Raw genomic sequence first — 7,500 nt, forward strand, 5'->3', positions numbered from 1 at the left:
GTCGCCTGACCAGCGGAGGAAATTGTCGTTTTTTTTGGTTGTCGCTTTGTCGAAATGAAAAATGGATTGTCGTTTTCGCAAATTGTCGCTTCTTTCGTGTCAACTTCTGTCGGCTGTCGGTACTTTGCTAACAAATTGTCGCCACATTTTGACGCAATGTCGCTTGTCGCTCAAACCCCTTGGAAGGCCTCAGTGTCAGGCTCCAAATGCAGTTTCACGTCATTTATAGGTAAATACTACAACTTCTACTATCCAACTTTTTTTCTCCTTAAAATATGTTTTCCATGTACCTATTACGAGTGAATAAAACCATTTAAAATGGGGGGTTACCGTGCTCGTTTCCTCGCAACTCGATGATAAGCTATGATAATGGATGGTAAAGGAGCAATTTCGGCTTCAAAATTATCATTTTCCGCGAAAGGACTGGGGCAAGTTCCAAAACAACACCTTAGCCGGGAATTGCAGTTAAAAGCTCTTGAACAGCAAAAGCGGCCTTTGTTACCTCTCTTCAGATGGCCGGCGTGAAACCCCGCCATCTCCGAAGTCGGAATGTTATGCGCAGTTTGAGATGCGCGGTGCAAAACAAGGGCATCATCACGTTAACGCCGTATAACTTCAATTTCGTATTTTTTTGTTCAAGACTGTCTCGCTGCTTGTATCTGCCTTTTCGTGGGTAAATCATTCAGATGACAAGGTTCCTGCACATGATGAGGTAGAAAGAAGTAATTATCTCCAGTACTTTTTGTACATATCGGCTATTTTGTATATGAAATCGTGCATTTCGTGATTTTTGAGCACGAGTGATGTTTTGCTCGAGCCGTAGATGTTTTAGTTATTATATACGCTACAAAAGTACTCCATCGCTGTTTCCATAGCAACTTCCCCATAGCACTATAAAACCTCTTTGGAACTCTATTCGCAAGCCACCTCCACGTTAATTGTTTTTATGTACAGCATACCCCCCCCCCCCCCCCCCCAAAAAAAAAAAAAAAAAAACGTATTGCATTATGAGATTATGAGATGGGGGAATAACGAATAACCCATTTATGCGTTCGTCATCGACAAATCAGAAACGGGATAATCTTTTGAGTATATAATACGAAGTACTTAGCAGTCTTTCCCATCATTGCATTGATTCAGGCAGTGGTCGAATGTACATGTTAAGTTATGTACGAAAGCCGTGAAAGGCCTTCCGACTTCCAACTTCCGACTTCCAACTACCAACTTCCGACTTCCAACTTCGGATTTCCGACTTCCAACTTCCGACTTCCTTCCGTTTGTACCCTCACGTTGTCGTCAAAACCTCAAATTTGACGTCACGTCGTAGTTACGTTGAGTACCGCCAAAATTTGAGCTAAAATGCGTGCCGCGCGTGCAAAGCGATCACTCTTCCTCTTTTAACCAATGGTAGTATTGCTCTGTGCCACAACAAGCCTTCTAAACAAGAATCTTTCGCAATATCATCAGCTTTTAGGGGTTAGCGAAGAATAAAAATAATTTACAAGAACTGGTATGTCCATTTGGAACTTCGACCCTCATGCTTCTAAATCCCTTTGCAAACTCAGGTATTGAAATGAAAATGAAAAAGAAAATGTGTCTTGATGCACTCCAACTTAAAGCATGATTTTATAGAAGTCTATCATCGAATAAACTACTTAAATCAAAAATAAACCTAGATAATTATTACACTTTTGCAAAGAGGGCCGTCAAAAGCCGAAATCGACAAGTGGATAGCAAGAAGCCAATCATATCTCTGGATCTATGGATGTAATCCATTGACATGTTCTGCTACGGTGATTGGCTGCAGCGCATAATGAAACCGTCGACTCGAATCCAAGGGCGCTTTCCATTTGACAGAACTGACCGGGCATTTGGACGGACTAACTATACAACGCCTTCATATTAACACACAGTTATTATACTCCTCCAGAACAATGCGAGGGATTATCATGCAAGTGTTCCCTTAGATTGTTGCGTTTCTTTGCAAACTGACGGGTTTGACGGGCCAGTTCTGACGGAAGGAAAGCGCCCTAAACCACAGGCACCCCAAGCTCAGTGCGAGCATGGCCGACAAAAATATAAGAATTTGTACGGGAATACCCAACTATAAAATGGCTTCATTTAGCTCAGTTGGCAGAGCATTGCTCCGGCACTAAAGTCGGAGAGGTCAAGGGTTCAAATCCTCTTGGGACATTCCTTAAATCGTAGGGATAGGCGCGAGGATCACTTCTCACTTTCGAAATGAGTTTACCTACGACAAAAGAAATAATTTGCCAAAAAATTAACGGAGTTCGACTCCGGAAGGATTAATCATTGGTTTTGTTTTGGAAAAATCAGAAACATTGCCACCATCAACGCCATGTAAAAACGCTCCACAATCATCAAAGTCTGTCTTAGCGTCAAAATGTATTTATTTAGGGTGTGTTCGATTGACCATATTCCGGAATAAGAATACATGGAATAGAAGTTAGAAATCGTTCGTTTTTACGGAGATTCACATTAAAATTGCCAAACACCTGCTAAAATGCTATTTTAAACATATCTCTATTATCCTTGTTGCTTCAAAACACCAGAAGTACCGTTTTAAATCATCACTCCGCGTATTCTTATTCCGGAATACGGTCAATCGAACGCACCCTAAGTTTATCGAAACGTTATCCCCACACGACATTTCGAGCGCTGCTTACTCCATTTTAAAAATGACGGATTTTTACCTCTATTAACGCCACATGGTCGACAGTAAACAATGGACGTTTGGCTTGCACCACCATTCGAATTTTTCTTTAAATCCAGCAATATATAAGTGCTTTGCAACACTTTATGCAGAAGTACTTTTATTTACGTGAAGATTTGCATGTTGGATTATGTTACTCGCACGTTTAATAAATGATGACAAAACATTTCGCTTCCATTAGGAAGCCGTTCGAAAATTTGGAATGTTTGGAGAAACCTTGCTTTGAACGCCTTAGTGATTGGAAAGTTTATTATCGTTGAACAATCCAAAATAAGTTTCGTCTTGAAAGCAAGGAACGAAGACTTTCTTCGTTGTAATTTATAAGCCACATATAATGACATTAGAAGCTTAACACGTCCAGTTAACAGGAACAGATGCATTTGGCGACTACTTTGCGTTTTTTTCCTTTTAAATAGAAGTCTGAAGTCTGAAGTAACCTTTCCTAGGGCAGTGTAGAGACTAATTTCAAGTCGGCGATGCTTTAAACAACAACAAAAAAAAGATATTTTATGCACCAGACATTTCATAACAAGGTTAAATATGTTAAATTTATTAATCATTAGATCAGATAGCTCTACAACACGACCATATTGAAACACCTCGCTTTCAAAGATTTGTGCTCTTAAATTACCGACAAAAAGCAATCGTTAATAAGTGTTTGACTTTGAACAAACGGACTCACGACATTCATTTCAATGGATTGGGTTGATAAAATCTCAATCGCATAGACAGCAATCTCTCAGAGCTCGTGGCCCACCAGTGTTTAGAATGTACGAAAAAATATTTTAACTTTATCGATTCCTTCTTTTCATCGGTGCTGACTTGGTTCTTGTTACGTAATGTAAACTATTGGCTCCACTCTGTCATTCTTTAAGCGTTTTTCGCATTTTCAAGCTTCAGTGCTCTTAAAAGAACGTCTTGATAAAATCGTTTTACGCTTAAGTCTTACATTAAAAAAGGTTGATGTACGTAGGAGCAATTTTCGGTTGATTGGTGACACGTAAAACATTTAGACAATACCAAGTTTCAACAGTGTATTTTACCATTATGTAAAAATCGAATTCACAATGAAACGATAAGATTGCAATTTGAAAAGATGAATATTTCCTTACCTTATCTTAAAGGAACTCCAAATTGCGCTTGGAAAAAAACGTAATCGTATTGCACAGCTCTTTACGATATCTTCTCCGACGCTTATGGTAACAGAGGTTCCGTGCAGGAAAGTGTCATATACCCTAAGCAGTAAAAAAACAAACGTGAGAACTTGAACAGACCATTCAAAGAAAAAAAACCTGTCAGTTTTCAATTGACGTAGATAAAGTGAATTCATGCACCTTTCGTCACTTTTAATTGAGCTATTGTCTGTAATGTGACTCACATGAAATTCAAGTTATCTCTTCGCCGACTAAAAACCGGCGCTACTAGGAAAAGGTTTGAAATTAAACAACATACGAATTAACCTTAAAACCATGAGATATGCGATAAATACAGGTCCGTGTTATTGAAACAGAAAAAAACAAAAATATATACTCACTTTAATGACCTCCAAGATGATGAGGTGACAAGTATTTTTGAATATCGACGAGAGGCTTTTTGGTAGTCTTTACTCGACCAGGTTGACATTTTTCTTGGGTGAACGCAAACGTATACGCAGAAATGGGTTTATCAACTGAGTTGGGAAGGTAAATCAAAAAATATATCGTAGAAGTATACGGCCGACTTTGAACAACAAGGAACGGACAGAAATGCTACAAAGCTTTGAAGTTCTCCGAGAAATTTATTTGGACAGAACTTGACAGTCATATCTCTCTCTTAAAGCTTTTAAAATTGCAACAAATTGGCCTTTCTTTCCATATGACGTTAGGTTCTATTTTCATTGTTGGTTCCCTCCTTCGCAGCCGTTTTTTAAAAGGGCTACGAAGGAGCCGTTAGTGGCACGTGGAAATTTTGGATCCGGCGGCACGTGCAATCTGCGCGCATCGACCGTCAATCTATTCACGAGTTGCACGCTTCTGTAAAGATGAATATAAGCACCTCCGAACGAAAAAACGAAATCATAACAAAAACCACAAACTTAATTAAAGAAGAGAACGAACGTATATGACACCCTGGTTGGTTCACTGAAACAAAAAAGAAAGGTGGACATGTTGGTGTCTTGTGGCTAATCTTCCGAGAATTTAACCTCATGTAAGAAGGCTCGAAAGGGTTTTCTGACCGCGCGGGAAAATAGATCCCGAGATACCCGCGAGAAAACAACATTACCCGCGACAAAAATGTGAGCTAAGATTTGTGAAAAAAAAACTTCCTTACACTGTTTGTACTATAGTCTAGTTTACCTTTACTTAATATATTGTATGACATATCAGAGTAATATAAGCCCTGGATAGCAAATCGAACTCAATCGAACTCAATCGGACCCAATCCGTCGATTGAGTTTGGCAATCGAACGAAATCGAACACCGAAATCTGTGTGAGTACGATTTTCGAACCAATCGAACAAATCGAACCTTATCGTACTCAATCCATTAGATTGTGTTCGATTGAGTTCGGCAACTGAACACAATCGAACTCAATCAATTAGCGTTATGCAACTTAAATTTTATTATTATTGAATATTTCGGTAAGAAAACTAGACTGTCCACGGCAGTGAAAATATCAGATAAGAACAAAGCAATCATTATCCCCGCGTGCTTTAGCCTTTAACAACGCATTTAACGTTTACAACCCACATAGCATCTGAAGCCATTTCGCCGAGATGTTTCCGGTTACAAAACACACAAGTTTATACTGAAGCAACTCGAGCCTTCAAAAACCTGTTATTGGTTTCAGCAACTCGAACACCAGTTTTTTTTTTTTTTTAATCAAGAGTTCGGAAATCGAACGTTCGATTGGGTTCGATTGCCCATATTTTTTTTGTGTGAGTACGATTTGGTTAGATTGCCGAACTCGATCGAACTCAATCCACGGATTGGGTTCGATTGTGTTCGATTGAAATTTAGTTCGATTGGGTTCGATTTGCTACACCGGGTATAAGTCGCGTTATTATTCTGCAAAAGAAGATAATAAGAATAATATGTAAAGTTTCTTTCGATTCTCACACTGATGTTCTTTTTAAAGAAAAGGAGATTTTGAATTTCTCTGACATTTATTTATACCAGATAGGTAACTTTACCTATCTATTTAAAAGAGGTTTACTTCCTAATTATTTTCGTGATATGTTTACTCTTGCAAGCCAGTTACATTCGCATTATATTAGAAGTTGCAACCTTTTTTACATACCTCCCTGTCGAACTAATATCCGAAACTTCTCAATTCGGTTTCAAGGACCTATGTTTTTCAACTCGTTAAGTCCTGAAATGAATCCGTTTGTTTGCCAAAAGACTTAAAAAATTCCTTCTTTCTTAGTCATATATACTCTTTGTTGAGCTACATACTTCCTCTTTTTAGTCTATCGTCTTTAAGTTATTATAAATTTCTAGTGCATTCTGTTTTTTTTTTTTTAATTTCTTTTCTTTTATGTGGTTAACCCTTTAACTCCCAATAGTGCCACTTATAGATTTTACTCTGTCTAACGCCAGACAATTTTACTCGTCAATGGGGAACCCCACGGGGCTGAAAGGGTTAACAACAGCTGGATTCACTCAAAAACTATGTCCCCATTAACCCTTTAACTCCCAATAGTGCCACTTATAGATTTTACTCGTCAATGGGGAACCCCACGGGGCTGAAAGGGTGAACGACAAATAAAATGAATGAATGAATGAATGAATGAATGAAAACCGGAAATGCATGTTTGGTTTGGTGATCGAGTATCTCGAAAGTTAATTAGCTCGGTGACGTACCCTAATTTTTTTGTATACAAATAAGATTCGACATTTGCGTTCTAAAAGAAATTTTACATAATTAAGTGCAGTACGATAGCCCGGGTGAGAGTAGTTCCGAGAAGGACTGTCTACTAAGGGTTTCGATAACCTGAGCGGAAGTCATCTTCAGAGTGCTTATACCATCCACTGACGTTACACAAATCACGTGACTCTGAAGATGACTTCCTCTCAGGTTGTCGAAACGTCAGTCAATGTCATCTTAAACAGCCCTTGATCATACTCCACTTAATTATCTTATGACTTCTTGGTTCAGACCCCTTACGAAAAAAAATTTAGAAGAAGAAAAAACTGTCGACTGGAATTTACACATATCATCTCCTTGCAGCTGTTTCGCTGTTGAGCCCATACTAAGCCTATCTCACGGCATTTTTACAGACCAATCTATTTTTTGGACTACCTTTGCCGCAAAACAACAAAGGCCGTTCCGGTTCGTTGACGCTGTGATGTCAAGCTAGTTTCATGTGATTGGTCATCGGGTTCCTGTGGGAGTCTCATTCGCGCGAGATTCAATCTACTCATGGATTCCTTGTTCTACTCTAATGACTTTGATGGGGCTACTCGGTGGCCGAATTGGTTTTAAGATATTCAGCAAACCACGAGTAATGAGGGCTATTTAAGCGGTGCTGTGCCGTTGCCATGGCAACAGTTCCAGCCTCAAGGACATCTGTAAAAAATTGTTATATAATAGTTTTATACATATGTAAAAACGAGGCCTTTCTGATAGGATCTACAAACGTTTTCATCTTTTTACCATTAGCCACCTATTATTAATATAGTAAAAAAAAAAACTTTCGGGGAGTGTCTAACTTTGCAAGCATCCCTTTCTGTGTCAGTAAAACAACAAGGCAGCTGATCACGTGAGTGGTTGGGCTCTACATCATT

General features: G+C 38.9%; 1 protein-coding gene across 3 annotated transcripts in view; it reads right to left on the reverse strand.

The window, feature by feature from the left end:
• Window positions 1–7,500, reverse strand: part of LOC138003449 (alpha-1A adrenergic receptor-like) — a 32,162-nt gene that overhangs the window by 24,567 nt on the left and 95 nt on the right. The window contains exons 1-2 of one of the 3 annotated variants that reach the window (XM_068849526.1): window positions 6,014–7,500; window positions 3,847–3,969 (exon numbers count right to left, since the gene is read on the reverse strand). The exon at window positions 6,014–7,500 is cut by the window's right edge and continues 95 nt beyond it. The gene's annotated coding sequence lies outside the window, so the exon portion shown is untranslated. Of the gene's footprint in view, window positions 1–3,846; window positions 4,173–6,013 lie in introns of those variants that run through there. The other 2 variants (XM_068849525.1, XM_068849524.1) reach the window with 2 other exon arrangements.

The sequence above is a fragment of the Montipora foliosa genome, chromosome 5, assembly GCF_036669935.1.
Source record: "Montipora foliosa isolate CH-2021 chromosome 5, ASM3666993v2, whole genome shotgun sequence".
NCBI classification, from domain to species: domain Eukaryota; kingdom Metazoa; phylum Cnidaria; class Anthozoa; order Scleractinia; family Acroporidae; genus Montipora; species Montipora foliosa.